The sequence below is a fragment of the Peromyscus californicus genome, unplaced genomic scaffold (assembly GCF_007827085.1).
Source record: "Peromyscus californicus insignis strain IS unplaced genomic scaffold, ASM782708v3 Scaffold_7__1_contigs__length_154581171, whole genome shotgun sequence".
NCBI classification, from domain to species: domain Eukaryota; kingdom Metazoa; phylum Chordata; class Mammalia; order Rodentia; family Cricetidae; genus Peromyscus; species Peromyscus californicus.
The window spans coordinates 143829476-143848590 of record NW_026294595.1 but is presented as its reverse complement, the minus strand read 5'-3'; the positions used below and the strand labels follow the sequence as shown (position 1 = coordinate 143848590).

Sequence of the window (19115 nt, the reverse complement as noted above, 5' to 3'; positions counted from 1 at the left end):
TTTTTTTTTTTTAAACAGGGTCTTGCAGCTTGACGTGGTGTTCCACACCTTTAATACCAGCACTTGGAAGGCAGAGACAAGTGGATCTCTGAGAGTTCAAGTCCAGCTTGATCTACATAGTGGGTTCCAAGACAGCCAGAGCTATATAACAGAGAGATCTTGTCTAAAGAAGAAAGAGAATGAGTGAATGAATGAATGAATGAATGAATCAGGGTCTCACTATGTAGCCTAGACCAGGCTGGCATAGAACTCAAACTCACAGAAACCATCTGCTTCTACCTCCCAAGTAAAAACATTAGAAACACAAAACCCACTAAAATCTGGACCTGAGGATGTCTTTCGTGGTTGCTAGAGTGTTTACCTAGTGTGTATGAAGCCCTGGGTTCTATTTTGAGCATCATGTAACCCAGGTGTGGTGTTATACTCCTGCAAGCCCAGGAGATAGAGGCAAGAAGATCAGAAGTTCAAAGTCATCTACAGCTACACAAGGAGCTATAGGTCAGCTTGGACTATATGAGACTTTCTTAATAAATAAAATGTATCATTGAAAGGATAAAATAAAACAGACAAATAGCAATTGAATGACTTATTCTAATAAAACAGACAAAGCATTTTATTAGGATTTATCTTTATTCATTTTTTTTTTCTTTCTGAGATAGGGTCTCTACATATCCCTGGCTGTTCTGGAGCTCACTCTAGACCAGGCTGGCCTTAAACTCACAGAGATCCTCCTGCCTCTGCCTCAGGAGTGCTGGGGTTTAAGGTGTACACCACCATGCCCGGGTTATTTTTATTTTTTATTATTTATGTATTTGTGGTGTGTGTGTGTGTGTGTGTGTGTGTGTGTGTGTGTTCAGATGCCCACGGAGGCCAGAGGTGGTGTCCACATTTCCTGGAAGTGGATTTACAAGCAGTTGTGATCAGCTTGAAGTCAGTCAGTGCTGGGAACCAAACTCAGTCCTCAGAAGAGCTATAGGTATGACCTCTGACCTGAGGCATCTCTCCAGCTCCAGCGAAACTCTGTTCTCATTATGACCCAATCAAACAGTTAGAGAACTGTTATATGGGAGTGTGCATTTAAATCTCAATCTCTAGTAGGATAATGAAATGGGTGAGTGTGGGTTCAATCGAGAGACCCTGCCCAGGAAATAAGATGGAGAGTGATGGGGAAAAACATCAAATGTCAGCCCCTGGGCTACACACACACACACACACACACACACACACACACACACACACACACACACACAGAACGCTCTGAATTGGAAATTGTGATGTGGACAGTGCAGGAAGACCTCCCAATTTCATTGTTGGGGTTGTTGTCCAGGCTGGCCTCTAAGTCACTATGCAGTGAAGTATGATCTTGAACTCCTGATCCTCTGGTCTCTACCTCCCAACTGCTGGGATTAAAACCTATGCTACCAAACTCTGATATGAGAAGCATTTTCAAAGCCCAACATCAAATTCAATCAGTGCTCAGCCGTAAATGGGACAGCTATACCGCACCCTCCCCCAAGGGAGGAGGAAAGAGTGGAAAGATTGTCAGAGCTGGGACTTGAGGTGAAACGGACTCATGTGGATGTGACAGGGCGGCTGTACTCATGAACTGACAGCTGGTGTAGGGACCTGCATAAGAGCAAGCCTGTTGATACTCCAACCTAGAATTGGGGGTCGGGGAGATGGGGGTGTCACAGGAGCTGAGCAGCTATTGAAAATATCTGCTAAAGGAGGGAGAATCAGTTTTCTTCAGGAGCGGCCTGTGGTAGGTTGACCATGCTCCAGGACCTCCAGACCTATGGGCATATGGGGAGCACAAACTAGACTCCATGGATTACTTAAAAAAAAAAACCATGAAGTTGAGCTGGAAGGTCAAATATGATCAAAAGACATTGTAGACATGTATGAAATTCTCAAAGAATAATTTAAAAATGCTATGTTTTAAGTGTTTTGGCCAAAGCAGGTGACACACAGGTACAAGCCCAGCTCTTGAGAGGCTGGGATGGGATATCCATGAGTTTGAGGCCAGCCTGGCCTACAAAGCAAGAATCTCACACACACACACACAAAAAGCCATAACCTCCTAGATACAGTCTCCAGTTCTGTCTCCTGTGTGAGCTCGGGCCTCCATTTCCACCTTCAGAGACACATGATGGTTCCGCCATGTTTTTCTGAGGATGAATGTCGGCCCCATTAAGTCTGCCTGATGTCAGTAGCTCTTCAGAGGAATCTAGTAAGGACCAGACACAGGGGTGCACATCTGTTCCTGAGCTTGGAAGACTAACTCATGAGACCAAGGCAATCTCAACCAGTCGCAGATAAATAAACATGAATGATTGATTTGTTATTCATTTATTCAATAAATATGACTTATTTGTTTTCTTTTTTTTTTTTTTTCTTTTTGAGACAAGTGTCATGTTGACCAGGCTGGCCTGGAACTTGCTATATAGCTGAGGATGACCTTGAAATCCTGATCCTCCTGCCTCCACTTCTCAAGTGCCGGGATTATAGGCATGCACAACGATGTCCAGTTTATACAGTCCTGGGAATCAAACCCAGTACTTTGTGTATGCTAGACAATCCCTCTACCAACTGAGCCACATCCCCAGCTCCTTTACTTATGCTGGGAGGAATTAAAAGCTTCTTTGCTGGACAGTTGTATCTCCTTATCCCTGGTGTAAGATGTGTGAGGAATTCAATAGTGAGCAGCCATTGATAAAAAGCAGTACTCTGTACAAAGAGTAAGAAGAAAAAGTCAGGCAGTGGTGGCACACATCTTTAATCTCAACACTGGGAAGGCAGAGGCAGGCAGATCTCTGTGAGTTTGCGAGTTCGAAGCCAGCCTGGTCTACAGAGTTCCAGGACAGCCAGGGCTACACAGAGAAACCCTGACTGGAAAAAAAAAAAAAGAAAAAGGAAAAAGCCACCTGGTAGAATTCAAAGAGGAATACAAACAAGAACTCCACTTAAGTAATTCTGCTTCCCACTAAGACATGGTAACATCTATGGAACTGCCATGTTTCAGTCATTCTCTTCAACGTGGTTAAGGTCGTGAGGGCTAGCAACAAAATAATATGAAAAGTTATTGTGCTGTTGAGTGTTATATCACCTTGACAGAAACTGGAGTCAATTGAGACAATTCCCCCACCACACTGGCCTGTGGGTAAGTCTGCAGAGTATTTTCTTGATTGATGATTGATGTGGGAGGGCCCCGCCCACTGTGGGTGGTGCCACCCTGGGAAGGTGGTCCTGAATGCTATAAGCAATCAAGCCATGAGGAGCAAGCCAGTAAGCAGCACTCCCCCATGACCTCTGCTTCAGCTCCTGCCCTGAGTTCTCTCAGTGATGGAGTGTGACCTGAGAGCTGTAATTTGAAATCAGCCCTTTCCTCTCCATATTGCTTTTGGTCATGGTGTTTATCACAGCAATAGAGGCCCTAACTAGGAGCTGGAGAGATGGCTCAGAGGTTAAGAGCACTGGTGGCTCTTCCTAGAGGTCCTGAGTTCAATTCCCAGCAAACACGTGGTGGCTCACAGCCATCTAGGATGAGATCTGGTACCCTCTTCTGGCACACAGGCATACATGCAGACAGAATACTGTATAGATAATAAATAAATGTTTAAAAGAAAGGAAGAAGCCCTAACTAACGTAGTTCTGAAGGAGGGAGGGTGGAAGTGAGGTGGGTGGAGTTCTCTTGCTTTAAGGACATTTCTGTTTGGTTGGGTTGGGTTGGCCTGGCCTGGAACATGTCAAGCCATTCCCCTGCCCCTGTGTACTGGTTTATAGGTATACCATGGCCTGGAACATGTCAAGCCATCCCCTGGCCCCTGTGTGCTAGTTTATAGGTATACCACAATCCTGTATAAAAGTTCCTTTTCACTCAACTTTGGAAACTTTTGGAAATGATTTCCAGTTTCAGGTGGCAGAGAATATTTATTTAACAATAACAACAAAAAAGTTTATTTATCACTCTTATGTACCTCTGTATGTGTTTACACAAGTTTATATGCACTATGTGTGTGTAGGAACACCTAGAGGCCAGAAGGGGGCATCAGATCAGCTGGAGCTGGAGTTACAGGTGTTTGTGAGCCACCATGTGGGTGCTGGGAACCAAACCTAGGTAGCCTGTAAGAGGAGCCAGTGCTCAGCCCCTGAGCTGTCACTCAGCCCTGGGCTGCACTTTGTATAAAAAGTACCAGTCATTTCGTATGCTGACCCCCTCACAGAAGTTCCTGAAAGGACACTGCTGTCACCTTCGGCAACAAGCAGATATCCAGCACCATCTGTTAGCTTTGGAAAGAACCACAACATTAAATCCTGAACACATGTATTATCCAGGTATGGTGGCCTGTTACCCCAGCATGTGGGAGGCTCAGGCAAAGGATAATGAGCTGGAGGCCAGCCTGGACTATATAGTGAGATTCTGGCTCCCAAAACCAACCAACCAACCAAACAAACTAGATAGACAAACAGATTCACATACATAGAAATGAAGTCCTGTGGGGGCTTTTGTTTACTTGGTTTTGCTTTGGGGACAGAGTCTCACCACTTAACTCTGGTTGTCCTGTCACTCACTTTGTGAATCTCTGCTCCCAAGAACTGAGGTTCAAGACCTTTGCCATCACACCCAACAGGAACTGCTATTTAATAAAGCTATTTGACAGCCTCTCAAGGGGATGCGGACAGAGGTGAGGGATCGGAGTCAGGAGTCAATAAAGGGGCTGGAGAGATGGCTCAGCTGTTAAGAGCCCTCGCTGCTCTTGCAGAGGACCTGGGCTCAGATCCCAGCACCCACATGACAGTCTACAAGGGCTTACAACTCCAACTCCAAGGGATCCAATATCTTCTGGATTCTGAAGGTGTTGCACTCAAGAACACAACCTTATGCATAGACACACATGTTTACAACATAATTAAAAACTTTAAATTAAAAAAAGAGAATCCAGAAAGGCTTTTATCCTTGAAGTGTATGAGTGGACTCACTAGACAAATGGGATTCATTTGTTGGTTGTGTAATTAAAATTTGCTTTTCTGGCTCCTCAGGCAAGGGCACTTGGTACCCAGTGATACAAACCTGACAGCATGCATTTGCACCACATGTAAGGATGGAAGGAGAGACCAACCCCACAAATCGTTCTCTGACCCCCACATACGTGCCATGACTCTGACCCGCAATGAATCATAATCCTAATAATAATAAGCACAGTTTAATGGTTTTATTTTTGCATTTTAAATAGTAGAGAAGCTGGGCATGGTGGCACACACCTTTAATCTCAGCACTCGGGAGGCAGAGGCAGGCGGATCTCTGTGAGTTCGAGGCCAGCCTGGGCTACAGAGTGAGTTCCAGGAAAGGCACAAAGCTACACAGAGAAACCCTGTCTCGAAAAACCACTAAATAAATAAATAAATAAATAAAATCATCAGTAGCTAGTAAAAATTTCAACCAAGCTGGCCATTGTGGTGCATACCTTTAATCCCAGCACTCGGGAGGCAGAGGTAGGTGGATCTCAGTGAGTTTGAGGCCAGCCTGGGCTACAAATGAGTTCCAGGACAGGCAGGGCTATCTAGTGAGACTGCCTTGAAAGAAAAAAAAAAAAAAGACAGAAACATTGCACTTTGGGGGCTGGGAGATGACTCAGCAGTTGAGAGCACTGGCTGCTCTTGCAGAGGACACAGGTTCAGTTCCCAGCACCCACATGGCAGCTCACAGCTGTTTGTAACTCCAATTCCAGGCAAAACACCAATGCACATAAAATAAAAATAAATAGATTATACCAAAGAAAGATTTATTTAAAAAAAATTCAACCAAGCGCTTAGTTTGATATTAACATGACTACATTTATATTTATTGTATAACAGAGCAGAGTGAGCTCTGACTTTTTTTCCTTGCATGAGCCCTTAACAGTTGAACATCAAAATATAAGCCTGTGATCATTTTTATCTTTAGCATATATTACAAACCCTACTCATTCATGATTCTTGCTCCTCCACCCTCCCCTACCGTCTACCAGAAAGTTAAACATAACTGAGTCCTGGGCTTTGACCAGTGGGGAAAGTTCCAGAGAAAATGAACCAACAAGGTCGCTTAGTGCTGGCCACGGCCGTTGCCTCCAGGACGCCAGGCACTGATGGTTTGACAATTTCCTAGCAAAGGTCTTATCGGATCAACAATGATTTCTGTCCAAGAAAAGAAAATTCCCCATTTCCCATCCAAACAAGGGGTGTCAGTCCTCGGGAGGCTGTGACTGGCAGAGGGTCACGGTGCGTCTGTAGGGATAAGCAGAGATAAAATGTATCAAAGGGCCCTTGAGACGGGGATGCTATGCAGGCCTGGCTCCCAGAACATCCCTCCCTGATTGACAGGGGATTAGGACCCCAGGAGGGCAGTAAACAATGAACGGAGGGGCTTGGAGGCCCAGCACCTGGAGGCCAGGCTAGGCCAGAAGGAGGCTTTGGGTGCTGCACCGAGCCAGGCCCATCCCAACCTTCCCAACGCCCAGTCCACAAGTTTCACAGGGCTGCTGGCTTTTCTCTTGGATAAACACGGTTGGAAAAAAGGTGGGGGTTTGTTTGTTTGTTTGTGTTTCATGCTTGAAGGCCAGGGAAGCTGAAGACTTTGGGAAGCCCACAGTCCGCCATCCATGCCAACCAACCCCACGGTGAGTTCTCACATTGAAAGGCTAAGATAACTAAATACAGAGAGCAACCTTCTTTGGACTTGATCCCATGAAATCCAGGGTAGGCAGACATCCTAGGCCGTAGTTGTTGTTCATTTTAGTATGTGTAACAGAGTGTAGGATGAGTCAGGCATGGTGCAGTATGTGGGTATCTCAGGCCCTGAAAGTCAAAGGCAGGAGGATTGCTACAAGTTCAAGACCAGCCTGGCCTACAGAGAAGGCTACATACACAATGTGAGACCTTGTGTCAAATAGCCAAATAAAACAAGAGATGAAATAAAACGATCTCACAGCATCCAGGCGGCTCCGTGGGCAAAAGCACCTGCCACACAGGCACTGAGCCCTGTGGCCCTCATGAAGGCAGAAGGAGAGGACGGGCACCATGGAGTTGTCCTCTGACCGCCACACTTAGCCCTGGCACCTATGTGCATATGTGCATGGGCAAATGTATACACTCTACTAATAAATAAAATTAAATAAATAATCTCCTAAGGAAAGGGCACATACAGGAACTGAAGCAACACGTCATGCAAAATCTTAAGAAATACTGAATTTGGAGCCAGGTGTGATGGCTCACGCCTTTAATCCCAGCACTCAGGAGGTAGAGGCTGGCGGATCTCTGTGAGTTTGAGGTCAGCCTGGTCTACAGAGCAAGATCCAGGGCTGGTACACAGAGAAACCCTGTCTTGAAAAACAAAAGAAAAAAGGAAGAAGAAGAAAAGAATGATTTGGAGTATCTGAATATTTTTATCTAAACAGTGATATCATGTCCAGCATGTGCAAGGCCCTGGGGTTGGGGAGGGGGAAAATGGGTTTATAATATTAATTCTTGTTAGTCACTTCATCCCAAGAGGCCCAAAACTCACCCAGTAAAAGCTTGCCCACTCTGTTTTTAATCTCAAATTTTGAAATCTCATTCCTCATGGATTTCTTATTTCTTTTAGGTGCTGAGTTTCATGGATATGACCTCCATCTGTCACTGAGGACTCATGGAAACACTCATTCTTGTTTCCTAAACGAGATCGCGCGCGTACACACGCACACCAGTGACTTGCTGGATATCACAGGTAGAAAACGACAGAGTAAAGCCTCTGGAGAGCTGGCCCAGCAATTGAGATCACTTGCTGTTCTCCCAGAGGACCTGAGTTTGGTTCCTAAAATTCATATTCCAAGGCTCACAACTGCCTGTAACTCCAGCTTCAAGGAACTGGAAACCTTCTCTGGCTTCTGAAAGGTACCAATACATACACATAAATAACAAATAAAAATAAAATATTTGCCGGGTGGTGGCGGCACTTGGGAATCCCAGCACTTAGGAAGCAGAGGCAGGTGGATCTCTGTAAGTTCAAGGCCAGCCTGGTTTACAGAGCGAGTTCCAGGACAGCCAGGGCTACACAGAGAAACCTTGTCTCAAAGAAAAAAATAAATAAATGAATTAAAATAAAATATTTATGCCAGATGTGGTAGTACACATCTTTTATGCCATTCAGGAGGTTGAGGCACGTGGATCTCCATGAGTTCCAGGCCAGGCAGGGCTACGTAGTGAGACTGTCTCAAAGGGAGGTGGGGAGGGAGGGAGGGAGGGAGAGGATATGATTAAATACATAATATTTATACATATGTATGTATAATAATGAAGCCCGTTATTATATATAGCTAATACACGGTGATAAAATCCATAAAAGAGGGGCTGGAGAGGTGGTTCAGTGGTTAAGAGCACCGACTGCTCTTCCAGAGGACTCGGGGTTCAATTCCCAGCACCCACATGGCAGCTAACAACTGTCTATAACTCCAATATCTGACACCCCCACATAGACGTACATGCAGGCCAATGCACATAAAATAAAAATAAATTATTATAAAAAAAAGCCATAGACGAGAAGGTAAATTGAAGTGTCACTGCCCTGTCCTCTGGTTGTCCCTAATATTTAAGCCAGTAGAGCATGGCTTGGTGGGACCGTGGAGCGCGCTCAGTTTTCCATATGGACCCACAAAAGTTCCGTGTGGGCTCCATGAGGCTGGAGCACACAATGGCCTGCGGGAGCCCTGTGTCTCCGTGGAGAGCCCCTTGAACTCGGCTTCAGGGAACAAAGGGTCTCCAGGACGCACCCCAGTCACAGATGTTGAGTCATCTCAAGGGTCAGAATGCCAATTAGATATTGAACATGGCAGGGGGAGGGTGGAGTTTCCCAAACAGAGGAGGGATGAATGCCAGCGGCCCCTGAGCCCCGGCTTAGGTCCTGCTGTTCTTTTATACGATGATTTGTGACAAATTTGTTTTGGTGCTGAAGCACCATCCCCCTGGGTCTTAGAGTGATTTGGAGATCGCCCAAAGAAATTTTTTTTTTTCGTAATCAAAACTAGATACAGAATTCTTACCTTAAAAATGAATTGAAGAAAATTATTCAGAATCCACAGGAGGTTGAACTAACAGCAGCCAAACATGCCTAGAAAATTAAAATGTGTGTGTGTTGTGGGGAGGGGTCTTGCCCAATTTTTTTTAGTGGATGGAAATCTGAAAGAATACAAGCTATCAAGTTTAACATATATTTTACAAAAGAAAAGTTTATCATTTGGTTGAGCCAATCAGAAATATTGCCCCCAGATTTCCATTTTATAAGATCAGGCTGTGTCACTCTCCAAAGCCTACCACCAATCAGGGTGTGTATGTGTGTGTGTTTGTGGTTTGTGTGTGTGTGTGTGTGTGTGTGTGTGTGTGTGTGTGTGTGTGTAGATTTGATGTCCAAATACTTCCATAGTTAATTATGGAACCATTCCTGAATCATTTGGCTCCTGAAATACTTTCTTTTTTCCTTCTTGAAGCCATCTACATGTGGTACAGTTCCATGGCAGGGGACCCCCTCTCCGAAGCCCCCAGCCACTCATCCTGGAATGCTAAGGATACACCCTCTGAAAGGAAATTAAGGCTGCTGCGGAGACCTAAATCGGTCAGTGCTGGGAGCCGGGTGTTTACTTCTCCCTGCCCCTCCGAGGTCAGGCCTGACTATTTACGCTATCTGCTAATGCTTCGCTGTTTTTCACCGCTTGGCCTGTTAACAATTCAGACGCGCGGCCCTTCCAGCCTTCGGGGCCCTCGTACTAAATAAGCACTAATTACTCCCGGAAACATCCGCTCCTGTTTTAAACGGCAGCAGGATGAAAGCCAGGGTCTTGCTTCGCGGATGAAAGCAATAGGAAAGGGGGCCTGGCTGGAGAGAGCCGAGGTGAGAAATAACTTATTTGAATCTCAGCTAGTAACTTGCAAATTGCTTCTTAGCTAGTACTCCTGAAAAATTAGTAGTGAAGGAAAGCCAGCCCATACTCCCTTTAACCACAGTATTTAAATGATACCTTACATTCTCTTATACTGGCTCTGAAATTTTGTTATTGCTGTTATTTGCTGAGTTGGAGATTTGTTTAATTTTTGTTGTGGTGGTAGTGATGGTTTGTTTCTTTTTTCAGTTTTTCAAGACAGGGTTCCTCTGCATCTCTGGCTGTCCTGGATCTCCCTCTGTAGACCAGGCTGGCCTCAAACTCAGAGATCCACCTGCCTCTGCCTCCCAAGAGCTGAGATTAATTTTTGTTTTTGTTTTTTAATTTATTTATTTTATTTTTATATGCATTGGTGTTTTGCCGTGGGTGTCAGATCCCCTGGAACTGGAGTTACAGACAGTTGTGAGCTGCCATGTCAGTGCTGGGGATTGAACCTGGGACCTCTGGAAGAGCAGTCAGTGCTCTTAACCACTGAGCCGTCTCTCTAGCCCCTAATTTTTGTTTTTGAGACAGGTCTGGAACACATAGAGATCTTCCTGCCTCTGCCTCCCAATCACCAAGACTAAAGTGTAAAACCACAGCCAGACTGTATGTGTGTGTGTGTGTTTTCTTATTTGTTATCTTAGATAGGGTTCCATTTTGTACCTGGATGGGCTGGCACTCACTAGATAGACCAAACTTTGTACATACAATTATTCTCCTGCCTCCACCTCTTGAGTGCTGGGATTACAGGTGTGCACCTCCATTCCTGGCTTGTCTTGGAAAAGGTGTGGTATGGTGTGTGTGTATGTGTGTGTGTGTTTGTGTGGGGGGGGGGTAGTGTTGTACCCAGGCCCTCACCCATGCTAAGGAAGAGTTCACTGCCAAGTTAATGTCTTCAGTCTTGTAAAACCAAGAATATTAGATGACACTCTCCTCCTCCTCTATACAGACTACGAACATGAGTGTCAATTACGTGTCAGATTCTGAGTCCGATGCTGAGATGGATGAGTGAACCAGGCAACAGATCCTCTGAAAGTTGAACCTTGGGTTGTCGGCTCTGAAAATGCTTCATCTGGGCTGTGGAGATGGCTCAGCGTGTGAAGGCACTTGCTGCTGAGGTTGATGACCTGAGTTTCATCGATGGGACCCACATGGAAGCAGAGAATTACTCCCAAAAATTGTTCTCTGACCTCCACACAGGAATGAGTGCATGTAAGTGTGGACACACACACACACACACACACACACACACACACACACACACAATGTAATCAATATTTAAAAAGAAAAAGCTACATTTGTTAGAGAACAAATACAAGACACATTTTCCTGTTCACATTTTGTCTGTCAGGAAGAGAGATAAACACAGAGGGATTTTCCTCAGAGTGTATTTGAGACATTTAAAGATATGTGGGGTGGAGGTGGAATGTACCCACTTGGTGGGGTTCTTGCCTAGAGTACATGAATGCCTCAGTGTGATCACTGGTGGTGGTTCGGGTCTGTAATCCCTTTCGGGTGGTGAAGGCAGGAGTGTGAGGAAGGGCGAGGCTATCCTCAGCTACATAGCAAATTCAAGGCCAGCCTGAGCTACATGAGACCCTGCCTCAGTAAAATAAAATAGCTCACTTTTAACTTGTGGTGCTGTTTTATTCCATCTTGATTCATTTAGATTCTTCTAGACAGCAGTTTGCATCATTTTGGCAAAACTGAACTCACTTTTCATCCCTTCTGGTCAGTGTGAATTGGCAGAATAGAAAAATATGTAGACTTAAATATTACATCTGTCAAGATGTTAGTGTATGTGTGGTTTTAATAATTTTCCTTGAGACACATTTTCCAAGATTTATTTTACTTTGTGTGTGCTTCTGTGTGTGTATGGCAAAATGCTTTCACCCACAATCACCTTTGAGACCCACTGGTCCAGAGTGAAGCCTCAGCTCTTGAATAGCCTGGGCTCACACCCTAACGGTCCCCTGCCAGCTAGGGAACCTGTGGCTTCTCCTCACTATGCCTAAATTCCCTCATGCAACATATCATCTTCTGGGAGTTTGCACTGATAGTTGGTTGGTTTTGTTTTGTTTTGGTTTGGTTTGGTTTTGGTTTTTCGAAACAGGGTTTCTCCATGTAGTTTTGGCTCCTGTCCTAGAACTTGCTCTATAGACCAGGCTGGCCTTGAACTCACACAGATTTGCCTGGCTCTGCCTCCTGAGTGCTGGGATCAAAGGCGTGCGCCACCCCCCCATCCCCACCCCACCCCACCCCCCATCCCCTGTGTTGGTTGGTTTTTGAGACAAGGTTCTCCTATGTATCCCAGGTTGGTCACCAGCCTACAATTCTCCTGCCTCCGATTCTCAAGTGCTGGTCATACAGCACCACCAAACCTGGCTTCCTGAACTTTCTATGAAGACAAAAGGAGCTTGTATTGCACTCAGGACAGGACACATGAAAACACTGGGTGCAGGACAACTACCATCATTGTTGTCTCTCAGTGTCCCCTAATGTCTGGGACTTCTTCACAGTCACCCGCTGTTGTGCCAGCTGTCCTCCAGGCCAAACTGCCGCCATCTTCAGGAGTTTGGCTTGGCCTGCTCCCAAAAGATCATCCCAACAGGGCCTGTCAATTGTTGAACTCCCATAGAAGGAGAAGGAAGGGAAGACCCCTCACCTGGGTATCCAGCCACCACCCACGACCAGTTATACAATTCTGCTCTAATGGCAAGGGGTCTTGTGGGAGGAGCTAGAGGCTGTAGGTGGTGAAAGAGCAGGGGTGGGAGGTGGAGGGCGGGGAGGGGTGTGGGGGGGTTTTCCTATCTATGCAGCCAAGGGGAAGCTGTCATCCCTGCTGGGTCCAGACCTCCCATTGTGGCTGCTTTAATGTCACCCAGGCTCCTGCCCATTACCCCATCAGCCATGTTCTGTTAGAAGCCTCATAAATTTATGGTTCTCCCAGGGGAATTTTAGTGGAGTTGTATCCAGGTTTGTTGTTGGGACCACAGGAGGATGGCAGAAGTTTTTATGTCACTGGGGAAGGAATTTTAGCATCATCACTGTCGGTCCTCACCAAGAAGCCACCCAGGAGCCAAGGCACCAGACTCTGTGCCTGAGAGGGGCACAAAAGAGGAGGAACTAGAAGAGTTGTTGCAGTCCATTGCTGAACTCTGAATGATGACAGTGTGCCTGTGGTAATGCTTCCTTACCCTTGAGTTATGACAGAAAGGGAGATGGATTCTCTCTGAACGTGGACTCCATCGTTGGGGATGTTTGTCCTTCAGGGCCTTCCAAACACCAGATGTCCATACCAGCAGGTCTACAGCCACAGGTCTACACACATTCATACACCACACACACAATACACTACATACACACCACATACATAGACCATACACACACTCATACGCCACACACATACCACACAACACACCACTGCTGTGGGATAATGCTCTTGTACACTTTAAAGATTTGTCACTCGAATTGGTTTAATAAAATGTTGATTGGCCAGTAGCCAGGCAGGAAGTGTAAGTGGGGAGAGCAGACTAGGAGAATTCTGGGAAGAGGAAGGACGGAGTCAGGAGTCTCCAGCCAGACACAGAGGAAGCAAGATGAGCATGCTGCACTGAGAAAAGGTACCAAGCCATGTGGCTAAACAGAGATAAGAATTACGGGTTAACCTAAGTGTAAGAGCTAGTTAGTAATAAGCCTGAGTTACCAGCCAAGCATCTATAAATAATATTAAGCCTCCAAGTCAATTATTTGGGAAGCTGCTGCCAGGTATTTTGGAGTTGATGGTGGAACAGAAACTTCTACCTACATAACACACACACACACACACACACTTACACATACCACACATATACACCACACACATACCACACAACACACTACACTACACACACAAACTCATATGCTACATACACACACCACACAATACCATACACACACTACACACATACACTAGACACAAGCCACACATTCGTATACCACACACATTCACACATGTGCACACACACATAGATGCACACACTTTGCCCAGAACAAACCACACTCCTCTGTGTGGCCAGCTCATCCCGTCTGGCCCACATTTGGTCTTGGTAGAAGTTAGACCCCATGTCACCGTGACTTGGATTTTGAATCGCCTTTTGTTTATTTAAGTTTTTCCTTTCCATATATGTGGCTTTTTAATTTTTTCTTAACTTTTAGACTATCCTTACCAATGCTTTCCATATAGAAAGAGACACACAAATCTTTTCTTTGAGTTTTTGAATGTTCTATACAAATATTTCTATATGCTTCCCATTTCATTTGTAATTATATATTATATATCTTTTGTTATATATACAGTTTTTATATCGATTACAATGGTATTTTGTTGTATATACATGTATAAATATATAACATATTACATGTTTGTACTATGCATACATATGTGATTATGTAAATATAACTATATATTTCAATATGTATATTAAGAAACAAAAGTCCATATCAACTATGGACTGTTTGTTTTCTTTGAAATAAGATTTCTCTATGTGGTTCAGGCTGGCCTTGAACTTACAACCCCTCTGCCTCAGTCTCCCAAGTGCTAAAATAGCAAGTGTCACTGTGCCTGGTCACCAGGTAAAACTGGCACCCACCCAATGGGCCCTACAACAATGTCTGGAGACATCTGTCCCATCACAGGTAGGAACAATGCTATTAGCTTCACATGCTTCAAGCTTCCCTCCCCTCTCAGACCAGCCCCACCACAAAGACTTAGGAGACTCAAAAGGTCAGAGGGGCTATAGTTCAGTCTGTAGCCTGTAGGCCTCACATAGATGAGTGCTCCCTAGGGCCCCACCCCCAGCACCACATAAACAGTGGAGGACATCTGCAACACCAGCTCCCCAGAGGTAGAAACAGGAAAGAGGACCAGAAATGCAGAAGTTCAAGATCATCCTCAGCTACAACAGTGAGGTTGAGGCCAGCCTGGGTGACCTGAGTCCATAATGAAAGAGAGAAAGGCAATATAGCAACTAAAAACGGAAAGTCTTGCTTGCATTCCACACAGCATCTTTTAAAGGTTACCTTTTCTCAACCCCAGGGCAGTAGTGGCGCGTGCCTTTAATCCCAGCACTCGGGAGGCAGAGGCAAGTGGACTTCTGCAAGGCCAGCCTGGTCTACAGAGAGAGTTCCAGGACAGCCAGGGTGACACAGAGAAAGCCCCATCTTAAAAAAAAAAAAAAAAAAAAAGATAATACACACAGCTACTAAAATCACATCTCATGTTTGCTGAATGCCAAATTTCATAACCACTCCAACCTCCCGTCTTACTCTGTGGCCTCTCAGAGAAGTTTCTGGGCCCTCTGCTGTGGGCTCCTTCCGACCTATTGGACCCTAGGTGAGTACAGAGCTCTATGAGCTCTTGCAAGGTGGGTAGTTTGATATGTTGTGAACACTTTTACACTTTTCCTTTACACACACACACACACACACATCAGGGGGTGGGGGGTGGCTGCCACAGCCCACACATGGAGGTCAAAGAGCATCTTGTGGGAGTTGGTTCTGTCCTTCCGTTCTCCTGTGAGGCCTGGAGATCCGACTCAGGTGGCTGGGCTTGGAGACAGGTGCCTTTAGCTGATGAGTCATCCTGCCAGGCCCAGTGAGGGACTTCTTTAGTGCCTGGTGTCTTTGTTACTTCTCTGTCGCTGTGATAAAACACCATGGTCAAGGGAACTTAGAGCAAAAAGGGGCTGTTTGGGCTCATGGTTCCAGACGGATAAAGATGCATGATGGGGGCTGGAGAGATGGCTCAGGGGTTAAGAGCACTGGCTGCTCTTCCAGAGGTCCTGAGTTCAACTCCCAGCACCCACATGGTGGCTCACAACCATCTGTAATGAGATCTGGCGCCCTCTTCTGGCCTGCAGGAATACTTGCAGCAGAGAATAAATAAATAAATCCTTAAAAAAAAAAAAAAAACGTCAGCCTCAGGCGGATCTCTGTGAGTTGAGTTCAAGGCTAGCCTGGTCTACTAGTGAGAGCTAGGACAAACAGAGCTACATAGTGAGATCCTGTCTCTTGGGGGGTAGGGGTGGGGCTGAGCAAATAGCAAGCATGGTGGCAGCTGAGGTGAAAGCTGAGGGCTTATTGAACTGGAAGTCAAGACAGCAGACTCCAACTGATCCGAGTCTTTATTCTTTTAAAAAAGAAACTTTTTTATTTAATTTTATGTGTATTGGTGTTTTGCCTGCATGTATGTCTGTGCATCGTGTACCTGGTATGGGAGCCAGAAAAGGGTGTCAGATCCCCTGGAATTGAACTCAGGTCCTCTGGAAAGCAGCAACACCGTTAACCACCGAGTCATTTCTCCAGCCTCCCCTTCTCCTTCTCCTTCTCCTTCTCCTTCTCCTTCTTCTTCTTTTTTTTTTTTTTTTTTTTTTGGTTTTTTCAAGACAGGGTTTCTCTGTGTAGCTTTGTGCCTTTCCTGGATCTCGTTCTGTAGACCAGGCTGGCCTCGAACTCACAAAGATCCGCCTGGCTCTGCCTCCCGAGTGCTGGGATTAAAGGCGTGCGCCACCACCGCCCAGCTTTTTTAATTTTTTGTTTTTGTTTTTGTTTCCCTTTTCCCTTCTTATCTCTTGCTGCCTCGGCATAGATGCTATCATCCGGAGGCCATGAGATCAGTAAAATGTGTGAAGAAGTGACCGGAGATGTGGCTCAGTGGGTAGAGTGCACCCCTCACATGCATAAGGCCCTAGGTCCAATCCCCAGCACCACATAAACCAGGCATTGGTAGAGGCAGGAGTTCAAGATCATCCTCCACTACATAGTGACTTAGAGGCCAGCATGGGCCATATGAGATCCTAGAGGGCAGGGGCGGTGTGCGGGTGCGCAATGTTGAGCACCAGGAAAGAGGCTGGGATCGAAGGAGGGCCACTGCAGCCTGAGACCACCTACATAGCTTTTAATCAAATGAAAATAAACTTTGATCCTGTGGGAGGCACTGGGGATGGGGGTAGGTTCTGAGTCCCTCTCAGTTGAACGTATATAATAAGCATTCTTAACCAGGAATAAAAATCAAGCTAGGCCTCCATTTAATTTCCATGTGCAGTTGACTAGCATGTCCCAACCCTCACCCAACACAGCAGCTTCCTGCTGCGGGAATGTACTGTCAAGCCACCAACGGCTCCCATTTCTAGAATCTTCATCCTGTAGCCATTGGTGGCTTGGCTTAGACAAGGCAGTTCTGTGTGTGTGTGTGTGTGTGTGTGTGTGTGTGTGTGTGTGTGTGTGCGTGTGTGTGTGTGTGTGTGACATATTGCTCACTGGATTCTCAAAAAGAGCCAAGAAGCCACCTACGGTTTATATCACTTTTGTCTGTCTTTTCCTCTGGGGACCGGCTAAATATCCAATCATGAGGTGGGGCTGGGAGCTGAGTCTTGCTTTTGTTAGTTCCTGCATTTCTAGAAGGAACGGTCTCTGAGGGGGAGGGAGGAAATAAATACTGTTTGCTGAGTTTCCTTGCTGGTGATGTAATTTACATAGCAGCAAAATTACAGCCTATAGACATCTAAGTGGCAATTAAAATGTTGGGGGAACAAAACAAACTTTGCCCTTCGTTAAACACTAGCAGAAGAGGGGAAACGTGGGCAAACGGCTTACAAGACCCAGTGCTTACTCGATTTCATTTGCCTAGAGGGGGAAAAATCCCTCACACTCTCCAGCCTTAAAATGGAAATAGAGATGTCTCACACACAGTGAATTCCATCCCGAAAGTCCCAAAGTGGGAAACAGATACGGAAGGATCCCGAAGCTCACAGGAAGGAGGTAGATAGGAACTTTCTAAGCATGGTGGACATGATGTTCAGCCCAATGAAACCTAAGTTTAGTCAGGAAGTTCCATTTGGTCCCGGAAAACAAGCCCGTGTTCCTAGCGAGCTCGATGATTTTTATCACGTCTCATTTGTCTCCAGAACCTTTGCGTGTTCTCTTTTTCTTTTCCTTTTATCTTTAAGATACTTTTCTACTCTTTATTAAAAGTTTCCTTTATATTTTTGTTTTATTATTTGCATATGTATGTGAATGGAGTGTGGGCACGTGTGTGTGTCGACGTGTGTGGAGGTCAGAGGACAGCTTGCAGGAGCTGGTTCTTTCCTTCCACCCTTTGGGTCCCAGGGATCAAATTCAGGTGGTCTGGCTTGACAGCAGACACCCACCTTAACCCACTGAGCCATTTCACAGGGCCTCCAATCTTGTCTGCCACAGACACACACACCCTCCCCCCCCCCCCCACACACACACACCACACACACACACACACACACACACACACAAATTCTTACATTATTTGACTCAGCTGTGTGTCAAGGTCTCATTTTACTTGCTTGGTGACCAGCCTGCTCTCATGGAAAAAAGGCATAATTTTGCCTGGATCAATTACTCAGACTTTGTCCCTGACTTAATATGTAAAATGTACTGGCATTAATCTAATTAAGAGAGCATAGGTAAACTCAAAACACAAACAAACAAGCCAGGGGGTGGTGGCGGCTCAGTCCTTTAATCCCAGCACTTGGGAAGCAGAGGCAGGTGGATATCTGTGAATTCCAGGCTGGCCTGGTCTACAGAGTGAGTTCCAGGACAGCCAGAGCTGTTACACAGAGAAATCCTGTCTCAAAAAAAAAAAAAAAAAAAAAAAATAGAAACCAAATAAATAAATGAAAAATTGGGGCACAGGAAGGACAAGCTGCTAGCCCAGGCTGACCTGGGACTCTCCTGGCCCTGTGAAAGGGAAGCCTTTCTGAAGGCTGGATTTCCGGCCTGCATTGTATCACCATGCCCAGCTGGAGGGGTGGTTAGGAACATTGACTAAAATCCCGCTCTCTGGAATGACTGTTTAGATTTTAAATCCTGCCCCCAGAGGACTTTGGCAGCGCCCAGAGGCCCTGTACCTGGGTTCGTCACCTGCAAACTATGTGATATTGCCATGTATACCTCGACAAAGCTGGAGAAAGAAGAAAAGAGAGAATGAAAGAGGAAAGAGAAGGAAGGGGGAAAGGGAACGAGGGAGGGAGGGAAATAGGGATGCTAAGGAGATTACCTTCCCCCACAGACTGAGTGAACGAGTGAGTGAACGGGTAAAGTGGTTGGAACAGGACTAAGTCAATAAACTGGAAGAGAGAGGCCCGAAATGACAGGATGTGACATCATAGCCCG

The 19115-nt window shown here is 45.7% G+C and overlaps 1 long non-coding RNA gene across 3 annotated transcripts in view; it reads right to left on the bottom strand.

Moving 5' to 3' along the window:
* The window catches only part of LOC128101752 (uncharacterized), a 36088-nt gene that overhangs the window by 8991 nt on the left and 7982 nt on the right, over positions 1-19115 (bottom strand). Inside the window, exons 2-4 of one of the 3 annotated variants that reach the window (XR_008215179.1) lie at positions 9054-9121; positions 6705-6834; positions 5763-6264 (exon numbers count right to left, since the gene is read on the bottom strand). The exons of 1 other annotated variant lie outside the window; for it this stretch is intronic. This is a non-coding gene — a long non-coding RNA (uncharacterized LOC128101752). Of the gene's footprint in view, positions 1-5762; positions 6835-9053; positions 9122-19115 lie in introns of those variants that run through there. One more of the 3 variants, XR_008215178.1, reaches the window with a different exon arrangement.